The sequence below is a fragment of the Bombina bombina genome, chromosome 1 (assembly GCF_027579735.1).
Source record: "Bombina bombina isolate aBomBom1 chromosome 1, aBomBom1.pri, whole genome shotgun sequence".
NCBI classification, from domain to species: Eukaryota; Metazoa; Chordata; class Amphibia; order Anura; family Bombinatoridae; genus Bombina; species Bombina bombina.
The window spans coordinates 438,450,784-438,476,136 of record NC_069499.1 but is presented as its reverse complement, the minus strand read 5'-3'; the positions used below and the strand labels follow the sequence as shown (position 1 = coordinate 438,476,136).

Genomic DNA, 25,353 nt, shown 5'->3' with positions numbered 1-25,353 from the left:
AAACACATATGCATAACTATTAAAACTAAAATGTAGTTTTATTTCAAGTTTTAATATATTCAGTGGTGTATTATAAGCTCTTTATAACAGCAATTATACATGACCTTTCATTTAATAAGTTATCCAAAAATAGAAGAGTACATGATAATCATAATACAATACTTAAAAGTGAGACCTAGTTTGAAAAATAAATATTTTAAGCTAAATTGATTTTAAAGGGACTTTATTATTTTTTTTACTCCTTCTCACAGATAAGGGATATTTTAAAGGGACTTTTTAGTTTTTACTTTCAATTTAAATTGAGATATTTAGCTTAAAGAGGAAGTAATTAAACACCTTGACACTTAAATATAAAGGGCTAGATTACAAGTGGAGCTCAATCGATAACACAACATGCATCATCTTATTATCAGACCTGTGCTAAGAATAGTGATGGTGTTATGAAAACTTTTAAAAATTATTAAGAATTTAAACTCGGCCAACATTTTTTTAACATGCCCTATCATTTTTAATGGATAGTACAGGGAGCGTTTTTACCACTCATATTCTGGTGAGTTAAATGTTGAAGATGAAAAATATCACTGAAAATGTTTGCACCTTTGGATATCTGACTAACATTGTTAACACTTGAAGATATACATAATAATAATAATAATAATAATAATAATAATAATAAAACGCATTCAACTTATATTTATACATATTATATATAAAATAAAGGTTTAATAGTGAAAAAAGCTAACAGTGATTTGAATACCATATGACAAGATTCTGAACTGAGAAGTCCTTAGAGGTGTATATGTGTGTGCGTATTTTTAGGTGTTTATGTATATGTGTATGTATATGCATGTATGTTATGTATATGTATGTATGTGAGCAATGTTACTTACATATCAATAAAATCCTATAGATTATATCTAGCACTACTTGAGAGAAGGTTTAGCACATCTTATGCTTAGCACTTGAGTTTTTCAGCACCCCCCCTTGAAGTCTATTATGTTAAGGACATCTAGATGTTAGCACTAGGGATGGGCGAATTTGCTGAAAGTGTAATTCATTTAGGAGAGAACAAATAGTCCTGTGAACATTCATTTAAGAATGAAAAACCATTAAAATTCAGTAATCTAATGTTATTTCTGTTTTTTGAATGTTCCTTTTGTTTTTGAATGTTTATAATTAGATCAGATCCAGAATGGTGTACAAACATTTGAAATTTGAAACGAACGAAGGAATGTGTTAAAATGTGTTTCATTTTTCAAATGTTGCAAAATGTGTGCCTATCCCTAGTTAGCACACCCTAGACTTTTGCTCAATAATAAAAAATATGTTTAACTCATAACTGGCCACTGTAGGCTTCTCAAGGCTAATCCTTTTACATATCTGTCCCTAACTGGCCTTAGCAGAGATTATTGGATAACAAATGGATGTTTTGCTAACATAATGACTGTGGCCAGTCTTTTCTATTCCAGTAACAAGTCTAGAATGGCTTCTACAAATAAGGCAAGCAGTGGGTAGAATTTGGCAATTGGAAAGAAAATAAACATTTGAAATTTTAAACGAACGAAGGAATGTGTTAAAATGTGTTTCATTTTTCAAATGTTGCAAAATGTGTGCCTATCCCTAGTTAGCACACCCTAGACTTTTGCTCAATAATAAAAAATATGTTTAACTCATAACTGCCCACTGTAGGCTTCTCAAGGCTAACCCTTTTACATATCTGTCCCTAACTGGCCTTAGCAGAGATTATTGGGTAACAAATGGATGTTTTGCTAACGTAATGACTGTGGCCAGTCTTTTCTATTCCAGTAACAAGTCTAGAATGGCTTCTACAAATAAGGCAAGCGGTGGGTAGAATTTGGCAATTGGAAAGAAAATAATTGCAGCAAATAAGTTGTTAATTTTTTTAATGTTTATGCTTGGTTGTTATTATTCTATAGCTATACAACTGAAATGTCTTGTCATTACAAGATGTTTAGCAAACCTTTAAACTGGAATGTTAATGCAGGACAGTGGAGGCTCCTCCATATGATCACAACCGCATGTGAGCCCCCTGGGAAAAAAATAGAAAAAAAGAAAGAAAATGCATTTTTTGGCTGAATAAATATAATTTCTCCAATAGCACCCTATTGGTAAATTATATTTATTTAGCCAAAAAAGGATCCAGTCTACTGTCCAGGAATCCTTTGCTGCATTGGAGACAATGTAATTCAGAGGTTTTCTGTGGGAAAACAAGCCTCTGGGCCTGTCTAGATTTGTTAATGAACTACACAATGAGTTATTTTTTTCTATATTTTATGCGTAGTGGAGGATTTTAAACTCGTCTTTTATCTCCCCATAATTTAAAATGTTGTTTTATATATATATATATATATATATATATATATATATATAGTTATATATTGTACTTAAATACCATCAGTAGGCTGACCATACGTCCCGTTTTGAAAGGGACAGTACCGTTATTTTATGTTTTTTCCCCCGTCCCGTCGTTTCATTAATAATATTCAGTTTGTCATGTTTTGAGGGTTATCAGACCGTGCGGTCAGCGCAAGTGTAATTTTTTAGCACACACACCACTTACTAAACATTTTTAAACTCAACGCCGGCGGGGAGGGCAGTTTTTTTTTTTAACTGCAGGGTTAGGGTTGGGTGGCTGTGCCCACATGATCCACAGCACCGCGTCTATGCTGCCCGTGCTCAAAATTAGGGGTGTGATCATTGAAAGCAAGTGACAGCAGGTCAGTCCTGAGCTGTCAGACTGAGCTGAGGAGAGAGACTGGTCATGAGAGGGAAGTTAGAACTACTAGCTAGTGCCTAGTAAGTACAGGAGTCGGACTAGATCTGTCATCATCTGATGTGATGATCATCTGCCTCTGCCATCATCCGAATTAGCGGCTGACCATCACCAGAGAGATAATTCTTGCCATCTTCTTGTGTCACAGTGCGAACATAAAAACATAGTGATCAAGTAGATCAATTGTCTAAGTTCTGCAAGAATTGTGCACTTCCAAGGTAAGACCAGTGTCTGTGCCTGTCAATCAATTGCTATTGCAGTGCTGGTTGTACAGACCACCATGTAACAATGATTTTGGGCAACTCAGCTAAAATAAATCTACAATTACTAATCCAGATCTTTAAACCAAATGCCTTTTCAGAGGCTACACTTTTACCATTTAAAATCAGTTAATACAGGGAAATTTGCCTTGACAACATAGAGGATAATTTCAATTTTGGAAACATTGAGTTAAGGGCATGTGATTAAAAAATATACACATGTCACATTCCCAATTTAGATCATGGGAACATTGTGAAAACACTGTGGATTGGTATTTAGATGTTATAGCTCTATGTCTACCTAAACATTTTTGTATGAGTTCTTCTGTAACTGAAGGATAATTGTTGGCTCAATAGTTTATATTCATGTCATAAAAGTTAACTTTTTTTAAAATCTTACTTTTTTCCCTATGAATAAAGAATATTAACCCCGTCCCGTTTTTGACATCTCAATGTCCCGTTTTTGTCTCAAGGAAATATGGTCAGCCTAACCATCAGATATATATAGAAATATGTATTTATGAATAAATAGAACATATTCTGCTATGTGAAGAACACTGGAATCTGAAATATTAATATTTTCATATCGGGTTAGTGCACTTGAGAATATGCAATTGGGTTTGCGAACGAGTAGGGTGCTAGGATTTTTTTCCCATTTTTCTTGCTCAATTGACTTCTACGGGGGAATACTTAAACGCATTGTGATATCCTAACTTTGGCTTTCTACGCAAATTGGGTTAGCGCATGAGTGAATTTATTTTACTTTCAACTTGTAATACGAGCACTACCCCCTGTGCCTAATATGAACGCTACCCTCTAGTTTACTTCTAGCTGAGTTAGCGAACGAACGGGAGAGATAAATACCGCTCCACTTGTGATCTTGCCCTATATGATCACAAATGTTTTTTTTTTTTTCAAAACCAAGGGAAATTGAGACAGATACCATGTTTAGTTGCACATGAAGTGATATTAACTAAGTGGATGAATAACCTGTTTGTGCACATTCATTACAAATAATGAATTACAGCAGTTTTTTGTAGATTTTCTGAATGTAACTCTTAAATATCAAATGTGTATGTTTGACTATTAAAATATTTACAATATTAATTTTGATTCCCATAGACAAACTAAATCAACAACTGAATGTATACATTCAAATAAAGAAAGATTCAAGTAATAGAATGAATATTAAGGGTAATAATCCTGCTACTTTTTAAAATCAAAAAGCAGATATTTGCCCAATTATTATGAACAGCAATAAAAGTTGGTTGTGTTGCTATTACACCTCACCACAATGCAAGGGCAGAAAAACATAAATAAAATATAAAGGGCTAGATTACAAGCGGCACGCTAACGGCTGTACCCAAGCCATATTGTATTTTTTCCGCTCATAACAACTTTTTAATTTATTTTTGTTATTATTTTTTCTTAGTTTCCTTTGTATCCTTTATTAAACAGTAATCCTAAGTGAGTTCAGGAGCGTGTACATGACTCTAGCCATCTGGAAGCAGTGTTAGCAAAATTGTTTATAGCAATGTTATAAATAAACTGCTATAGAGACATGTGCGCAGTCCAGAGCTCCTATCAGCCTACCTAGCACTACTCTTAACAAAGGATATCAAGGGGTCGATCCGATAAAAATCGTCGCCCGCAAAAGCCGGCGACGCCAATATTTGCGCTGGTTTGGTATCCTATATACGGCGTAACCTAGAAGTTATGCCCGTATATTTCTGCCGTCGCCCGTAGTTTTTTGGGCCATAGGCAGGTATACCAAACCAGCGCAGTTTGGTATCCAATATGCAGCGTAAGGACTTACGTGGCGAAAATGGAGAAATCTTACTCCATTTTCACCTCGCCACAAAAAGCAGCCGTAAGAAGCCTTACGCTGACTATTGGAGCCCCTTAACTCCCTAAACTAGCTAGAAAATAAACCTAACACCTAACGCATGTGCAATGTCTATCTACCTGTCAACCGCGATCCCCCGCCGCAATCCCTAATAAAGTATTTAACCCCTAAAACCACCGCCATCTACCGTATCTATCCCCTAATGTGAACACCTTACACCGCTGCCATCTACCTTATCTATTCCCTAATCTAACCCCTTACACCGCCGCCACCTATATAAAAATTATTAACCCCTAATCTAATCCCCCTATACCGCCGCCAGCTATATTAATAGTATTAACCCCTAATGTAAGCCCCTTACACCGCCGCCATCTCTATTAAAATTATTAACCCCTAATTTAATCTACCTACCCCGCCGCCAGCTATATTATCTATATTAACCCTAAGTATATTATAGTTAATATAGTTATTACATTATATATATTAACTATATTAACCCTAAGTATATTATAGTTAATATAGTTATTACATTATATATATTAACTATATTAACCCTAATTATATTAGGGTTAATATAGTTAATATAGTTACTATAATATTTATATTAACTATATTAACTCTATCTAACCCTAACACCCCTAACTAAATTCTTATTAAATTAATCTAATTCATATTATAAACTAAAATATTCCTATTTAAATCTTAATTCTTACCTATAAAATAAACTATAAACTATAAATTAATAATTACATTGTAGCTATGTTAGGGTTTATATTTATTTTACAGGTAAATAATAGCTATTAAATAGTTATTAACTATTTAATATCTACCTAGTTAAAATAATTACCCAATTACCTGTAAAATAAATCCTAACCTAAGTTACAAATACACCTACACTATCAATAAATTAAATAAACTACAAATATCTATCTAAAAATACAATTAAATAAAGTAAACTAAATTACAAAAACAAACAAAAAAGATTACAAGATTTTTAAGCTAATTACACCTATTCTAAGCCCCCTAATAAAATAATAAAGCCCCCCAAAATAAAAAAAATTCCCTGCCCTATTCTAAATTAAAAAAAAGTTCAAAGCTCTTTACCTTACCAGCCCTTAAAAGGGCCTTTTGTGGGGGCATGCCCATAAGAATTCAGCTCTTTTGCATTTCAATAAATATACAATACCCCCCCCCACATTACAACCCACCTCCCACATACCCCTATTCTAAACCCACCCAAACCCCCCTTAAAAAAGCCTAACACTACCCCCCTGAAGATCTCCCTACCTTGTCTTCACCACACCGGGCCGAACTCCTCATCCGATCCGGGCGATGTATTCCTCCATGCGGCAAAGAAGAATTCTTCATCCCGGCGACGTGTTCCTCCAAGCGGCAGCAAAGTCTTCTTCCTTCCGGCAGCATCTTCCATGAAGCGGCATCTTCAATCTTCTTTCTTCGCTCCGCCACCGCGGAGCATCCATACCGGCCGACGACTGAACGACGAATGAGGTACCTTTAAATGACGTCATCCAAGATGGTGTCCGCCGAATTCCGATTGGCTGATAGGATTCTATCAGCCAATCGGAATTAAGGTAGAAAAATCTGATTGGCTGATTGAATCAGCCAATCAGATTCAAGTTCAATCCGATTGGCTGAACCAATCAGCCAATCGGATTGAACTTGAATCTGATTGGCTGATTCAATCAGCCAATCAGATTTTTCTACCTTAATTCCGATTGGCTGATATAATCCTATCAGCCAATCGGAATTCGGCGGACGCCATCTTGGATGATGTCATTTAAAGGAACCTCATTCGTCGGGAAGTCGTCGTGCCGGAAGGATGCTCCGCGGCGGAGGAGCGAAGAAAGAAGATTGAAGATGCCGATTTGCTTGAAGACATCGCCGATGGAAGAAGACTCTCTGCCGCTTGCTTCAAGACATCGCCCGGATGGAAGAAGACTTCACTGCCGCTTGCTGGAACACATCGCCTGGATCGGATGAGGAGTTCGGCCCGGCTGGGTGAATACAAGGTAGGGAGATCTTCAGGGGGGTAGTGTTAGGTTTATTTAAGGGGGGTTTGGGTTAGATTAGGGGTATGTGGGTGGTGGGTTGTAATGTTGGGGGGTGGTATTGTGGTTTTTTTTGCAGGCAAAAGAGCAGTTTTCTTTGGGGCATGCCCCCACAAAAGGCCCTTTTAAGGGCTGGTAAGGTAAAAGACCTTTGAACTTTTTTTAATTTAGAATAGGGTAGGGAATTTTTTTATTTTGGGGGGCTTTATTATTTTATTAGGGGGCTTAGAATAGGTGTAATTAGCTTAAAAATCTTGTAATCTTTTTTTTATTTTTTGTAATTTAGTTTAGTTTATTTAATTGTATTTTTAGATAGATATTTGTAGTTTATATAATTTATTGATAGTGTAGGTGTATTTGTAATTTAGGTTAGGATTTATTTTACAGGTAATTGGGTAATTATTTTAACTAGGTAGCTATTAAATAATTCATAACTATTTAATAGCTATTATACCTAGTTAAAATAATTAACAATTTACCTGTAAAATAAATATAAACCCTAACATAGCTATAATGTAATTATTAATTATATTGTTGCTATCTTAGGATTTATTTTATAGGTAAGTATTTGTATTTAAATAGGAATATTTTAATTAATAATATTAATATTAGATTTATTTTAATAAGAGTTTAGTTAGGGATGTTAGAGTTAGATAACGTTATTATACTTTATATATATATATATAATATAATAACGATATTAACTATATTAACCCTAATATAATTAGGGTTAATATAGTTAATATATATAATAACTATATTAACTATATTAACCCTAATATAATTAGGGTTAATATAGTTAATATAGCTGCGGCGATGTAGGGGGATTAGATTAGGGGTTAATACATTTATTATAGGTGGCCGCGGTGTAGGGGGATGTAGATTGTAGGCAAAAGAGCAGTTTACTTTGTGACAAAGCCCCGCCAAAAGCCCTTTTAAGGGCTGGCAAAAGAGCTGAATTCTTTGGGGCATGCCCCGCAAAAATCCCTTTTAAGGGCTGGCAAAAGAGCTGTTACTTTGGGGCAATGCCACGCAAAAAGCCCTTTTCAGGGCTATTTGTAGGGTTAGACTTAGGTTTAGTGGTAGGGATAGTTTAGTATTTCAGGGGTTAAATAATTTAATATAGCTGGCGGTGGTAAAGGGGATTAGATTAGGGGTTAATAATTTTACAATAGATAGCGGCGGGGTAGGGGCTCACTTTAGGGGGTAGGTAAGGTAGACAGCGGTGGTAGTTAGGGGCTCACTTTAGGGGGGTTATAGATTTAATATAGCTGGCGGCGGTTTAGGGGTTAATAATTTTATTAGGTTGCGGCGGGCTCCGGGAGCGGCGGTTTAGGGGTTAATAATTTTATTAGGTGGCGGCGGGGTTTGGGAGCGGCGGTTTAGGGGTTAATACATATTTTATTGTTAGGCTAGTGAGGGGGGATAGCGGATAGAGGGTTAGATGTGTCGGGCTATGTTAGGGAGGCGTGTTAGACTTGTCGGGCTATGTTAGGGAGGCGTGTTAGACAGTGCGGGTGATTTAGACTTTAGTCAGGTTTTGTAGGCGCCGGCAGTTTCTAACGTGCCGTAAGTCACTGGCGACGCCAGAAATTTGTACTTGCGCAGATTTCTGGACATCGCTGGTTTATCAGACTTACGGCACGTTAGCATCTGATGGCGCAGTATATGGGATAGCTCGAGTTGCGAGCTGAAACTGTGGGCGACGCGGGTTCCCTCGCTTGCGCCGCAAACTACGATCTATATCGGATCGCGCCCCAAGAGAGCAAAGCAAATTTGATAATAAAATAATATTGGAAATGTATTTATTGTCAAATGCCCTATCTGAATCACTAAAGTTTAATTTTGACTTTACTATCCCTTTAACATTATCAGACACACACACACACACACATATATATATATTTATAATAATAAAAATGTAAAAAAAATCTATGTGAACATAGGAATTTAAAATATGCATAACGCGATTTGTCTTTTGCACTTTAGGTCTAACGCAGTGTCAGGTTAGCGCACATGAAGAATTAAAAAGTTCTTGAAATATTAAATATTAAAAAAAATGATAACCACCTTTGAGATTCATAATTCTTCATGTGCGCTAACCGGGCACCGCGTTAGACCTAAAGCACAAAACACAAATCATGTTATGAAAATTTAACATTCCTATGCTCTTCACATATAATTTTTTTTTTTTTATTACTAAATATGTATTTATATATATATATATATATATATATATATATATATATATATATATATGTATCTAACAATGTTAATGTAAAATAGATATCTATAACTATGTGACTGTGGGAATAGATATAAAGGTATAGATATATACTGTATACAAAAAAGGGCTGACAGTATGGAACATGGTTTGTAGAACAAAACATTATAAGAAATTATGCATGACTTGGAAAAGGAAATACAAAATGGTAATATGATAGTAATCTTCAAATGCATAAAGAGATTTAAAGAAGTTCGAGAGGACAGAAATGTAATGAAAAAAATAATATTTAAACAAAGGATGATGATTTCATTTTATAGGAGACTCAAGAGCAATCTCTTGGTATGATTGCCAGGTGTCTTGTATTTTACCAGACTCTCCAGTAAAATCTTCACAACAAATACTGGACATGTGTTAGCTAAATGTAAAAGGCCTCCTATGTCTCAATGCATTACAAACATTGGGCAGAAAGAAGTGTGAGGTAATCATGGGGGGGACAAATTACTTTTGTTTACATGTGTTACTGTCAGCCAAAGAGGTGACATTATTTATTTGCATGTTAGAGGCAGCCGTGAGATAAAATGAGTGGTTGGGAAAAATATGCATAGTGGGATCAGGAGTATATAGCTCTTGGTGACATTGTGTGACCCTACATACCATTGTGCCCAGTCACCAATAAATTATCCAGTATTTTTAAGGAGGACAGCTGGCAAACCTATCTGTTGAAGAACTTTGATACATTTGTCTAAGGTTACACTGAGGAATAAATAATCAATAGATATGGCCTATATATTGTCCTAATATACACACAAAACTTCAAAATGTAGCCTACAAATAAAATATTATAGAATAAATCCAAATCATGCAATAAACCATTTAAAGTGAAGTAGGTTTGCCACCTCAGCCATGTTTTCCTGGATAGCTATCAGTAACACAAGCTACATGGTGTGCAGGAAAGAACAGGAATATTGCTGTGCAACAGCACTATTCATGGTCCTCCCTGTACCCTGTTTAACTCATAACTGTCCAGGAAAACATGGCTGAGGTTGCATCCCACTGTAATGGCAGAAAAATAATTAGCTTATTAGCAAGCCGCTGTGGTCTTTATTATGTTTTGAAATAGGTGCCTCCCTTGCCAACTTTTCTGTAATGATAAATTTCATTGCCAAGTGCAAATTAGCAGCAATTAATTTCAGCAACTTCTGTCAAAAAATATTGATAAATTGTATTTATAAATTGTAAAATAATTGTGAACTATATTCCTCTAATGGTCATTTTTGTGCAGATTCAAATAGTCAGAATTTAACACAATGTAAAACACATTGGGATTGTAATGTAAAACTGGTTAATTGTCTGAAGTAAAAACATTGCAGTATACTTTATTTATTTATTTTGATTTTGCCCCCTTTTACCAGTTCTTGTCATATTTGGAAGATCAGACTCACAACTTAAAGAAGTAATTGTTTAATCAATGTAAGAGCACATTTATCTTTGTTCCTAATTGGCCTCAGCTGAGGAAATAAGATAGAAGCTTTTAAGAGGGTACTACAAAACAGTGCACCTTTTGCTAGGTCTACACAAGTAACAAGTCCGAATTGGCTTCTCATAATAAAGCAAGAGGTGGGAACTATTAAAAAACAATTGCAGCAAACACACTTCCACACTCAGCTGGTATTTTAATTTATGAAAATACTGTAAAAAATGAAAGGTATTTCACATAGGTATTTGCAAAATTTGTCAAACGAATTCCAAATATGGCCATGAGTAGTGCAGCATTCAGCTATTTTCAGTGCCAGATAAAGTTAAAGTGCAACACACAAAGATCTGTGCTACGTCTGACACCAAAAATAGCCGAAATGCTGCTACCCATGACCATATTTAGAATTGGTTTGACAAACGAATATCTAAAATGCCTAGCTTGCACATACCTAAGGTCACTTCCTTTTTATAGTTCTGCTGTTTCCCTTTTCCTTAGCGCAATCTACTTGAAACTGTGTTGTTCTGTCTGTCCAGTCGGCCTTATTGATTATGCAGGATTTCTATATGAAGGAATGAAACACAATGCTGAGTGATGTCTTCTATAGGGGAAGATCCTCTAAAAACACTGTATTTACAATGTGTCAACCTTTGCTAGTGAAAATGAGAATAGAAACCATTTGCTGAGATTGGCTTCAGGTGCTGTTAGCTTGAAAGAAAAAGGTTCACCAAATGGAAAAATCCAGTTTCCTCCAGCAAGCATGTCAAACGGATAAATATAGAAAAATATGTTCAATTCTTCAAAGATCTTTATAAATAACCTTAGGAGTAAAGATACCATGTGATTTCTGAAATACAAAACCATGATGATCTTGAGCCCTTCATAGTGCTAGGAAGCTACGGCACAATTGATGTATTTATAAACAAAGACATCCTATATTTATAGACAATGACTGACATGATCAGCAATGTCAAAATAGAGGTAAAAGGGTCACAATATGAATATCAAAGTCACTGTGAGCCAACTATGTAACTTAACTCAGTTATTTAAATACCATTCTTATGTTAAATAATTATATTTTTTTATATTATATTTTGTTCATCCGACGTTTGTATTTCATAATGCAGGATTCGTGTCATTTGTAAAAAAAATGTGCATCCTGTCACAGACTGATGCTAAGTGGTTTCCTTTTAACAAATAAATCAGTAAAATACAAAAAAAAAATGAATTGATATGATTGTATTCCCAAAGCAATACACAATGTATTAATAATGCTTTGTAGCCTGTCACTTAGAGCTGTTTCTATAAAACAATACAACTGTATGTATTCTTTTATAATTTTGAATGATAAATGTGTTCATCTTGTTATTTAAAATGAATTATAGAGAAGAATAAGAACTTGCATCACTGTATTTTTGCCAGTATTTTTGTTCCATTGATATTTGTTACCTCATATGTGACTAACAAAAAATATTTCCTAGATTAAACCTCTTACAAGCAAAGCTGATGTAGGAACAGTGAAAAGGTTATATCCCTGTGCAACACATATGTATACCTCCCAACATATGGTGAGGTGACTTATGGGCGGTGGCCTATTGGAGTTTAATGGATGGGTCCTTGATGAGATGGACGAGGCTGTGTGGTGGGTGTGGCCATTTGTGATGTGGGGAGGGCCAGAAAGAGTCAGACTGTGACCTGGGTGGAGCAGGGGCAATCCCTAAAAACCTGCACATTTGCTCTGGCTGGAGAGGTTGTGAGCAGGAAAGTGAGCAGATCTCCAACTCATGACAATCCTGTAAAATCCCGCACGGGTGAGAGGTCTACATAGGGGTCTCAATCTGCAATATCAGATGAATTAAACATCAGTTGTCTGTAGTGTAATACTAAACTACCATTAGCACATGCATCATTTTATCCAGAAGATAAGGCTAATGGGCTTTTGCCAGCTTCAAACATCTTGTCAGCTTTCCATTCTCAACAGTGTCCATGTTATGCTGATTCACAAAAGGGTGATGAGATGAATGAGCTTTATTAGATATTTGTTCGCTTATAAACCATGTGCGTCCAACGTTTTCACATAAGGATCAATGCTGGATTTTTACACATGAAGGACTGAAGAGCTTGTACAACATCAGTCAGGCAAAACTGTGTAATGACACAGCTGTGTCATTGTATAGAACAAAATGCATACAGCTTATCCAATCAACACTTGCTGCTCAAAGAGGAATACTGGTCATTTAAGATCAAAGGACTGACATTGCTTTCCTTTCATTTACATTCCTTTTATTAAAAATATAAATAAATAAAAGGAAAATATATTCATTTAGAAAATGCCTAATTAAAACCACCTTTAATTTTGCAATTTTATCTATGGGTATCAGTCTCCCAACTACCTGTACATATGTACTAACTACTGCACCTTAGAAAATATAAAGATAACTTTGGGTCTTTCTGGGAATGTTTTGTTGGGATTAATAATTGATTAAGGGATTATAGACTCCTAAATGGCCTATGCATTGCTTCCCTATGGATAAATAAATAATATCCAGTTTGTGCAGTTCATAGATAACACTTAAGTCCCAACTAATGTTTTTCATACCAGGCTACAAATTATGGGTAAAAAGCTCTCTCTTTTGTTTTAAGATTTTAAACCACAGATTTAGTGGCTGATTTATCATATGTCTGTCCGACATGATCCGCCCAGCGGATCATGTCCGACAGACATCACTGAATGCCGACAGCATACGCTATTGGCATTTAGCTTTGCACAAGCAGTTCTGGTGAACTGCTTGTGCAATGCCACCCCCTGCAGATTTGCATCCAATCGGCCCCTAGCAGGGGGTGTCAATCAACCCGATCATATCTGATCGGATTGATTGCTGTAAGCTGCTCAGAGGCGGCAGACCAAATAAGGAGCAGTGGTCTTAAGACCGCTGCTTCTTAACTGCTGTTTCCAGCGAGCCTGAAGGCTTGCGCGGAAACAGATGTATTAGGCACCATACGGTGCTTAATAATTCGGCCCATATATCTACATATTCCATTGATATATTTTTTTTTATATTTCTCATGGGATTTTAACGAGAAACATTGTGTACAGAAAATACCTTGTTGATATCTGACAGACAAAAAAAAAAAAAAAAAAAAAAATTTATGGTGCACTTTTACAAGTGAAATGTTCTACTGGAATATTCATGGCTTTGGGCAATTACCACTTGTAACAGAGATGCTGAGAATGTGAAGTCAGTTACAATGCTGTGCTCAAGCTGCAGAGGAATGGCTAAAAAATTGTAATGCTAATAAGTATGCACAGCTGAATTCTTCTTAGTTCTGTGCAGCAGCAAGAGATACCAGGAAGAGCAAAAGACATTTAAATGTATATTGTACTGTAACATCTTTCTCCCCTTAAATGTGTTTACAGCAATCCATTGTACCTACTTGATTGTGTTAAACATTTTTTAAATAACTTGTTTAACTATATTTTGTCATTTGAAATAGCTGATTTTGTCTGTTAAAGTCGCAACCTACACTAAAAATATGAATACTGCAGTTTTGTCTAAAAATTCTAAGTTAAAGGGACAGTCAACACTTCATTTAACATGATTTTATATTGAAAATAAAAAAACGAAGATGCGCCTGCACTATACCCCTCCTGCCTTGCCGCCTGGCTTCTTTCCTAATCAGCGTTGCTAACCTCTCTAATAACCGGTAAATATGGCAGCTGAACTCCCCCCACCGTTACGTAGCTGCCTTCTTCTTCAACTGATAAGCAAATCAGAATCCAGTCCTCGGACAGAAATTGCACGCGTGTGCAATTTCTGTCCGAGGACTGGATTCTGATTTGCTTATCAGTTGAACAAGAAGGCAGCTACGTAACGGTGGGGGGAGTTCGGCTGCCATATTTACTGGATATTAGAAAGGTTAGCGACGCTGATTAGGAAAGAAGCAAGGCGGCAAGGCAGGAGGGGTATAGTGCAGGCGCATCTTCGTTTTTTTATTTTCAATATACAATCATGTTAAATGAAGTGTTGACTGTCCCTTTAACATGAGGCTGCAGCGGAAATCAACCTCACAGTAGGGATGAGAAAGCCCAGTCTAATTTAAAAATGTATTTCTGAAGATGTTTGCAATTCACATACTCTTATCAGTTAAGTGTCTGAGTACATTACCCCTTTAACCATTTCATACCATAATAAATTTAATATGCATAATTGTTGCTCTTTCTTATAAATGGCAGACAATTTTTGAGTGCAATGTCCCTTTAACAGCGAATTCTGGTAGTATAGATATAAGCACCCAATAGGTTTGCAGGTTGCAAAGTAAAGTAGAATAATAACCTGCTCTTTAGTATAAGGTATCTATAATACAGGACGTAATTCAAAATATGTTATTCCAGATCAAATGAATGCAGAGGGTTACACTGGCACAGAAATTTAATGATGAAGAAGAGTAAAAACAAAAAACACTGGAAAAGAAAGAACTCATAACTAGAGCAGGAACAAACTTAGAATTGGCTGGATCAGGAACCTGTGCAAGAGCTACAGTACATGATGCTGTACAGCACTTTCTTTAGAAAGGTTTCAGATGATACAGTAGCAGCAGTCTGTGACATCTTAGGTCACTACAAATATCTGGTGATGACATCTGGACTATGGGGCCGAATTATCAAATGGCAGGCGGACATGATTTGCTGTACGCTTCTGTCGGCATTTATCATTGCACAAGCAGCTCTGGTGAACTGCGTGTGCAATGCCGCCCCCTGCAGATTCGGCCACTAGCAGGGGGTGTCAATCAACCCGATCGTATCCGACGAGTTAAGGAGCAGCGGTCTTAAGAACGCTGCTTCTTAACTGCTGTTTCCGATGAGCCTGAAGGCTCTCTCAGAAACAGGGCGATTAGGGGCCTTTCGACCCTTATTAAATTGGCCCCTAAGTGTTAAATGCCACTTTCCCCTGATCATCACTTGATCCAATATGGTGAACCAGTATCTACCTGGTAGTTGGTTTTAAAGTTTGAAAATAAAGGGCAATGTATATTTGTACTTCCCACTAAAGACAACACATGGGGGGAGATGTATCAAGCAGCCGATGTTGCTTGCTCCACACGATGTTTATGGCTCACCAGAATTATAAGTTAAGAAGCAGCGGTCATAAGATATAATCGGAATGATTGACACCACCTGCTAGCAGCCAATTGGCTGCGAATGTGCAGGAGGAGGCATTGCACAAGCATTTCTTGTGAAATGCTTGTGCAATGTTAAATGCCGACAGCGATGTCAGGTGGACATGGTTCGTTATAGAGAATCATGTCTGCCCGACATTTGTTAAATCTACTTCATAGCCTCAAGCAACATCAATTTACCCCAAGAAGAATTCTGTGACAAAAAGGGAAAAAAGAGGATGAATCCACTCTCCAGACACTTGGGGTCAGTGTCAGCAAATTCTAACATAACAACAATTACATTATTTATTGTACTTGCTGAAGTTTAGCAAAATTATTAAATAGGGATATTGGGGCCTAGTTATCAAGCCGTCTACTTTACTTGCCTTCGCTGGCCCAATGCGCCCGCCTAAGCTGGCCTACCATCGCCGCCGCGGACCTGAAAAATTTCGCCTAAGTTATCAAAAAAGCTGTCAAAAAGCCACGGGGGCGATGAGCAGCGGACTGTGAGAGTTATCACTCATCCGATCTCACTGCTCTTCGGCTTTTTTACAGCTTTATTGCTAGCCTGTCACTAAGCACCCACAACTACACTGTTCTACCCCCTATACCGGCGCCCCCGGAGCCCCCCGCAACTAAATAAAGATATTAACCCCTAAACTGCTGCTCCTAGACCCCGCCACAACTCTTATAAATGTATTAGCCCCTAAACCGCCGCTCCCATACCCCGCTGCCCCTACATTATACCTAATAACCCCTATCCTGCCCCCTATACAGCCGCCACCTATAATAAAGTTATTAACCCCTATCCTGCGGATCCAGGACCTCGCCGCAACTAAATAAATAGTTTAACCCCTAAACCACCGCTCCCGGACCCCGCCGCAACCTATATTAAACTTATTAACCCCTAATCTGCCCCCCTACACCGTTGCCACCGATAATAAATTTATTAACCCCTATCCTGCCCCCCCCCCACACCACCGCCACTGTAATAAAATTATTAACCCCTAAACCTAAGTCTAACACTAACCCTAACACCCCCCTAACTTAAATATTAATTAAATAAATCTAAATAATATTTATCTTATTAAATAAATTAATCCTATTTAAAACTAAATACTTACCTTTAAAATAAACCCTAATATAGCTACAATATAAATAATAATTATATTGTAGTTATCTTAGGATTTATTTTTATTTTACAGTTTACAGTTATTAACTATTTAATAGCTACCTAGTTAAAATAAAGAGAAATTAACCTGTAAAATAAAAACTAACCTAAGTTACAATTACACCTAACACTACACTATACTTTAATAAATTATTCCTATTTAAAACTAAATACTTACCTGTAAATTAAACCCTAAGATAGCTACAATGTAATTAATAATTACATTGTAGCTATTTTAGGATTTATATTTATTTTACAGGTAACTTTGTATTTATTTTAGCTAGTTAGAATAGTTATTAAATAGTTATTTACTATTTAATAACTACCTAGCTAAAAGAAATACAAAATTACCTGTAAAATAAATTCTAACCTAAGTTAAAATTAAACCTAACACTACACTATCATTAAATTAATTAAATAAATTACCTACAAATAACTACAATTAAATTAAATTAAATAAACTAACTAAAGTACAAAAAATAAAAAAGCTAAGTTACAAAAAATAAAAAAAATAAGTTACAAACATTTAAAAAATATTACAACAATTTTAAGCTACTTACACCTAATCTAAGCCCCCTAATAAAATAACAAAGCCCCCCAAAATAAAAAAAATTCCCTACCCTATTCTACATTAAAAAGTTACCAGCTCTATTATCTTACCAGCCCTTAAAAGGGCCTTTTGCAGGGCATGCCCCAAAGAAAACAGCTCTTTTGCCTGTAAAATAAAAATACAACCCCCCCAACATTAAAACCCACCACCCACATACCCCTAATCTAACCCAAACCCCCCTTAAATAAACCTAACTCTACCCCCCTGAAGATCATCCTACCTTGAGCCGTCTTCAGCCAGCGGACCACTGATGGAACCGAAGAGGAGATCCGGAGTGGCAGTAGTCATCATCCAAGGGGCGCTGAAGAAGTCTTCCATCCGATGAAGTCATCATCCAGGCGGCGCTGAAGAGGTCTTCCATCCGATAGAAATCTTCATCCAGGCGGCGTCTTCAATCTTCATCCGGAGCAGATCGGAGCCATCTTCAGATGAGCCGACGCAGAGCCATCCTTTTCTTTCTGACGACTAACGACGAATGAAGGTTCCTTTAAGGGACGTCATCCAAGATGGCATCCCTTCAATTCCGATTGGCTGATAGGATTCTATCTCCGATAGAATCCTATCAGCCAATGCTTCACTCCAGATGGATGAAGATTGAAGACGCCGCCTGGATGAAGACTATCTATCGGATGGAAGACCTCTTCAGCACCGCCTGGATGATGACTTCATCGGATGGAAGACTTCTTCAGCGCCCCTTGGATGATGACTTCTGCTGCTCCGGATCTCCTCTTCGGTTCCATCGGTGGCCGGCTGGCTGAAGACGGCTCAAGGCAGGATGATCTTCAGGGGGGTAGTGTTAGGTTTATTTAAGGGGGGTTTGGGTTAGATTAGGGGTATGTGGGTGGTGGGTTTTAATTTTGGGGGAGGGGTTGTATTTTTATTTTACAGGCAAAAGAGCTGTTTTCTTTGGGGCATGCTCCGCAAAAAGGCCCTTTTAAGGGCTGGTAAGGTTATAGAGCTTTGTTATTTTATTAGGGGGCTTAGATTAGGTGTAAGTAGCTTAAAATTGTTGTAATATTTTTTAAATGTTTTTACCTTATTTTTTTATTTTTTGTAACTTAGCTTTTTTATTTTTTGTACTTTAGTTAGTTTATTTAATTTAATTTAATTGTAGTTATTTGTAGGTAATTTATTTAATTAATTTAATGATAGTGTAGTGTTAGGTTTAATTGTAACTTAGGTTAGGATTTATTTTACAGGTAATTTTGTATTTCTTTTAGCTAGGTAGTTATTAAATAACTATTTAATAACTATTCTAACTAGCTAAAATAAATACAAAGTTACCTGTAAAATAAATATAAATCCTAAAATAGCTACAATGTAATTATTAATTACATTGTAGCTATCTTAGGGTTTATTTTACAGGTAAGTATTTAGTTTTAAATAGGAATAATTTATTAAAGTATAGTGTAGTGTTAGGTGTAATTGTAACTTAGGTTAGTTTTTATTTTACAGGTTAATTTCTCTTTATTTTAACTAGGTAGCTATTAAATAGTTAATAACTATTTAATAGCTATTGTACCTAGTTAAAATAAATTGAAAGTTGCCTGTAAAATAAAAATAAATCCTAAGATAGCTACAATATAATTATTATTTATATTGTAGCTATATTAGGGTTTATTTTAAAGGTAAGTATTTATTTTTAAATAGGATTAATTTAGTTAATAAGAGAAATATTATTAGATTTATTTAATTAATATTTAAGTTAGGGGGTGTTAGGGTTAGTGTTAGACTTAGATTTAGGGGTTAATAATTTTATTACAGTGGCGGCGGTGTAGGGGGGGCAGGATAGGGGTTAATAAATTTATTAAAGTGGTGGTGGCGGGGTCCAGGAGCGGCGGTTTAGAGGTAAATACATATAGTATAGTTGCGGCGGGGACCGGGAGCGGCGGTTTAGGGGTTAATACATATATTATAGTGGCGGCGGGGACCGGGAGCGCAGGTTTAGGGGTTAACATATTTATTATAGTTTCCGGTGGGCTCCGGGAGCGGCGGTTTAGGGGGTAAACACTTTATTTAGTTGCAGCGGTGTAGGGGGGGCAGATTAGGGGTGTTTAGACTCGGGGTACCTGTTAGGGTGTTAGGTGTAGACAAATCCCATAGGAATCAATGGGATGTCTGGCAGCAGCGAACATGAACTTTCGCTATGGTCAGACTCCCATTGATTCCTATAGGATCCGCCGCCTCTAGGGCGGCGGGTTGAAAACCAGGCACGTTGGGCCGGAAAAGTGCCAAGCGTACCTGCTAGTTTTTTGATAACTAGCAAAAGTAGTCAGATTGTGCTGCACTTGTGTGAAGAACATCTGTAGTGACGTAAGAATCGATCTGTGTCGGACAGAGTCCGGCGGATCGAAGCTTACGTCACAAAATTCTACTTTTGCCGGTGTTTAGGGCTTGATAACTAAGGCGAATCAGCCTCACCACAAATACGCTGCGGAATTCCAGCGTATTTGAGGTTGGCGGCTTGATAACTAGGCCCCATTGTAAATGTATTATCACATATTAATATCTAATGTGTTATATGCATTCTCCCTATGTAAAAGTGTTTCAGTAATTAAATGAATGTTAAAATTCATGCATCCACACCCCTTAAAAAAAAACAAAAAACAAATTAATGATAATGGTAAACTGTTTGATTTAGTGGTGGGCCGGCTATTTCAATCCTACCCTTTCTGGCAGTTTGCTTTCAATAAAGGCTGAACGAACATTGTACCTATCTTGGAAACCATGCCACCATATTTGGCCAGATCGCATACACTTTCTGTTCACTTGTTTTGAACAGATATTGGGACAGCTACACAGAGGACAGACATAAATGCAGGTGAAGCCCAAGCCTCCCTATAGTAACGCTGCTTCTGATTGGACCAGATGAGCTCCCTAAATGTGTGGCCCTAGTCTCAAATGAGACCTCTGAGACCCCTTTAGTTACTTTCCTGATGAACAGTTGTTTATAGATAAATCCAACACAGTGAGAGGTTTCCAGGGCAGAGTGAAACTGTTTATAAAATAAATTGAGCCTCATCATGTATACTTACTATACAACGGATGCTTCTGTTTTTTGGTAAATATTGCATATATGAGTTGGCTATATGTAGAGGCAACTTGGAATTAAAAACATGTTTCCTTTCTGTTTAAACATTTCCATCATGATTTTGAAATATTTTACTGCTATGTCTATTAACCGATGAGTTAAGTCTGTGACACACTGCAAGCGATGCGGCGAGAGGCGAAGCAGCTGCTTCGCTCCGCGTTGCATCGCTTCTAAAGATCAAATATTTCATCTCTGATTGCTCAGCTATGCGACCTGACACCGCAGAGTGCTCAGAGATGAAAAGGCAAGACACACTGAGCGCGCACAGCCGCATCTACACGCTGTGCGCCGCTCCGCTTGCAGTGTGTAACAGCCTTTAATGTGTAACATGTTTGTACACAATGGTGTGACTTGTAATTCCTTTCAGTTTAAATTAACATTTTAAACAAATCTGAGCATTTCAAAGGTGATTATACATTGGTCTGCGAAAATGCTTCTTGTCATCTATCCCTGATTTTCAGTTAATTGTTATTGCACATGTAACACACTGCCTATTAACTGTTAGCATAGCACGTGTGCCTAGTGATGTGGGTTGGGTTGCATTTTTGACCAAGCAAAAGGGGAGAAACATTTTGCAAACAATTTTATATTGCAATAATGCTTTTATTTTTTTATTTTTTATTAATCATGGTAAAACTGAAGCCTTTTTTTCCTCACAAAATCAAAAATTGCAAAACATGAAGGTCAAAACTCTTACACAGGAAAAAAATTAAAATTAATGGGTCAAGCTACAGTATATTTAACCCATTTCATGGACTCTTAGAAATGTAATAGCAGAGCATTAAAGGTCCTGGAAGGCAAATTTGTTTAAATATATCTAATTTCATTTATATTAAAATCACTCGTCTTCAGAATATATTTTATGGAACATTAGGAAATTTTCATATTGATTCTCATTTGACAAGTTATTTGGAGAACCAAAATCTATATTCTTAAGTGATTCTTCTCTAGATTTATTGTTCAATTAGACCCCAGATTGGTTCTGTGTGAATCGTGATGTGGCCCAGAGAATATTAAATTGTGTAAGCTGATGGAAAATCATTACTGATGCCATCCATTTGGATTTACCAATTAAAGTCAACTGTTCACACAGCTGTATTTAAAATATGAAGGATAAAAATACAGCAGTCAAAGAGGAAGCCCAGATATCAAAGTAGAAGAAGGGGTTAATTGATCCCACTTGGAGGGAATGAGACAGGTCAGGTTAAAGGCAAATGGCAGACTTATTAGGAGGTAGTTTATAAGTCGCTGAGGCCAGTGGCATATTTAGGTTTTGTGTTGCCCTAGGCACTCAAAATTCTGCTGCCCCCCTCCTCCCCCTCCCTAGGTTTAAGGGCTTTTTTGGTCACAATATATTTTAGTCAGGGTGTAATGGAAGTTTTTTTTTTCTTTTCATGGCATTGCAAAACACATACATACACACACACACACATATATATATGCATACACATACACACACATTTTTTTATATATACAGGTGGCCCTTGTTTTACAACGGTTCAATTTACAGCGTTTCAGAATTACAACCCTTTTTCCCAGTCATGTGACTGCTCTTGAAAAGCATTGAGAAGCAGTTCATTTATTAAAATAGCCAGTAGGTGGAGCTGAAATTAATCAGTTTAACCAGACCTGAGCTATCGAACAGATTTCAAAGGAACAAGATCTTCCTGTCTATAAATCAGTCCAGATTGGAATGCATAGAAAGAACTGTTTGCAGAAAAATTCAAGTGAAGTCTGTGTTGTGTGATTATTTTATTAGGTTTATAATGCTGTTTAGCAAATGTTTTTGTTAATTTAACTTAGTTTAATTATATATTCTGTGTTGTATGATTATTTTATTAGGTTTATAATGCTGTTTAGCATTTAAAGTCCTAATTTCAAAGCTTTAAAAATAATGTATTAGGTGTTACTTATGACAATTTTGAGAGGGGCCTGGAACCTATCTCCCTCACTTCCCATTGACTTACATTATAAACTGGGTTTCAATTTACAACGGTTTGGATTTACAACCATTCCTCCTAGAACCTAACCCCAGCGTAAACTGAGGGCTACCTGTATATATATATATATATATATATATATATATACATATACATGAATAAATAAATATACATACATAAATATATATATAAAATTTGAAATAACAATTAGGGCATTACATATGGAAATATTAAATTACAGAGATGCCAAGTCATACAGTGTGACATGTCGTTAGTGTAAAAAATGTGATCCACTGCCCTAAGCAATAAGTTAAGACAGAGTTTTGTGCAATATATAATAAAAATGAAAAATAACATTCACAGTAATACCTGTGGAATGCTAAAAAGCTGCTATTTACCCTTGAGTGGCAGCACTGAGAATAAAAACCCCTGAAATACTAAATTTAGCAGATGCTCCTATTAAAATATGATAAAATATGAATCACTGTTCAGGGTACCAGCATATTCTAAAAAATAGATACAGGTCTCCCATTACAGACATACATACAGGTAACCGCTCCTGCATATGGGGCTTTACAGGGTTAGTAATACAGTTTTGTTGATGTACATTACATAAGATAGATATCTCTTTATATGGGGCTAGAAGGGGGGCTCACATGCCTTTGCAAGTCAACTTGAGTCTCAAGTAGTCAACTGTCAACATTTTAGAAGACTGGAAATGATATAGATTATGTGATTTATTATCTTGATTTTGTCTGCACGACTCTGCAGTGTTGTTCCTTTGAAATTGCTTTATAAATACAAAGTTATGATAATGAATCAACGATTAAACACTTTTTTAATTCATTTTTGTATTAGAGCCTGGACAGGTCACTTTGACCCTGCAATACTCACAGCCACTGAGCAGAACATGGCTGATGCGCCAATCAGGAGAGCCAGATGTATGACTTTTAGAATCACTGGCTGTTTGATGCCTGGAGGATTTGCAGCTGCAGAGCATGTATTTACCTGCATTTAAAGGGACATAATACTCATATGCTAAATCACTTGAAACTGATGCAGTATAACTATAAAAAGCTGACAGGAAAATATCACCTGAGCATCTCTATGTAAAAAAGGAAGATATTTTACCTCACAATTTCCTCAGCTCAGCAGAGTAAGTTCTGTGTAAAAAGTTATACTCAGCTGCTCCCAGCTGCAGGTAAAAAAATTAAAAAAAATGAAGAAATGAACAGCAGCCAATCAGCATCAGCAGTGCTGAGGTCATGAACTCTTACTGTGATCTCATGAGATTTGACTTAACTCTCATGAGATTTCATAGTAAGCTTCCTTTACCTGATTGGTGAAATAATATGAGAGTGCACGATGCTAGTCCCTTCAGATGTCCCAGGACAAACACACTAAAATGCTGCTTAGAAATCCTTTACAATGGGAGGTGGCTACTGAGGAACTTTTGAGGTAAAATATCTTTCTTTTTTACATAGAGATGTTCAGGAGATATTTTCTAATCAGCTTTTTACAGCTATGCTGCATCACTTTCAAGTGTTTAAACATTTGGGTATTATGGCCCTTTAAGCTTTATGTAGGAATTAAACACATGGCTACTAATGTAAAAATGACTTGCTCTAACAAATTAGAACATGCCAAGTTTGCAACAGAATATCCTTTTAAAAGTCATAATATATTTATGAATATTTTTTTCTTTCTTCGATCTGGAGACACATTCAATTGTGCATATGAAAGGTACAGTACTTTGCTTTTTACAGTCGGACTGAAGGGACATTACATTTATATGTGCATAGTATACATTAGTCACGTGCGCAGGCAAACATGTTTAGGATGAATCTTTAATAATAAAAAAAATGCCTTTTGTTTCACACAAGATTAGTTCCTGGGGCCATTTAGTTTGGCTTATTTATTCATTGTTAATGGAAATTCATTAACCGTGTATTTTCTATAGTGATGCAGTTAAAACTGAGATATATTGCTAAAGGGAAGGCGCAGTATAAAAAAAAGCATGAATTTACTTCTTTTTTATGGGGTCAGCACTGGCCAAGAACAAAAGTGCAGCTTACATACTTGTTAGTTGGAACAGAAATCGATAATCTGAAAATGAAATTAGTGGATTTTGTTATTGAAGTCTTCTGGAATGGAACCTTTTCCACCTGAATAGTGTAAATCTGAGCATGTGAACCCTGTCCCACCCACAGAAAAGTATTTTCTGCCTTTATAGAAATGATTTTAATGGGACAAATGAAGGAACTAATCTGTTGCTGCACCATCATTTGGTTCTTTATTTATTCATACACCATTAGTACGTGGGTGGGGGTGCAGTTGTCCAAATCTTTATACACATGTCTAATGTAAATCATCCCTGTATGCATTTAAACCTGACAATTTAGCAAAATGTACATTGGTTTGCACTCCAGAAACATATCCCCTTAAAAAGCCTTTGAAATATTGTTTATGTTATCTTGATTGCTTTGGCTAATAAGTAGAAATGAGTTCTTTCATTGATAGCATGTTGCAGTGTTAAGGGTTTGATTTCAACTTGAAAGCGGAGTTTGAAAAAAAAACAACATGATTTTCAGAGCTAAACAAAAATACAACTGGAGAAAACAACTATAATAAAAATACGTTGCTCAGATTTTGCTCTTTTCTACTTGATTAAACATTTTATGGAGAATGAAATGTTGATAGCGTCCCAAAAGTAA

The 25,353-nt window shown here is 36.3% G+C and overlaps 1 protein-coding gene across 2 annotated transcripts in view; it reads right to left on the bottom strand.

Annotated features, from left to right (window-relative positions):
• Window positions 1-25,353, bottom strand: part of B3GALT1 (beta-1,3-galactosyltransferase 1) — a 936,189-nt gene that overhangs the window by 508,336 nt on the left and 402,500 nt on the right. The window lies entirely within an intron of this gene.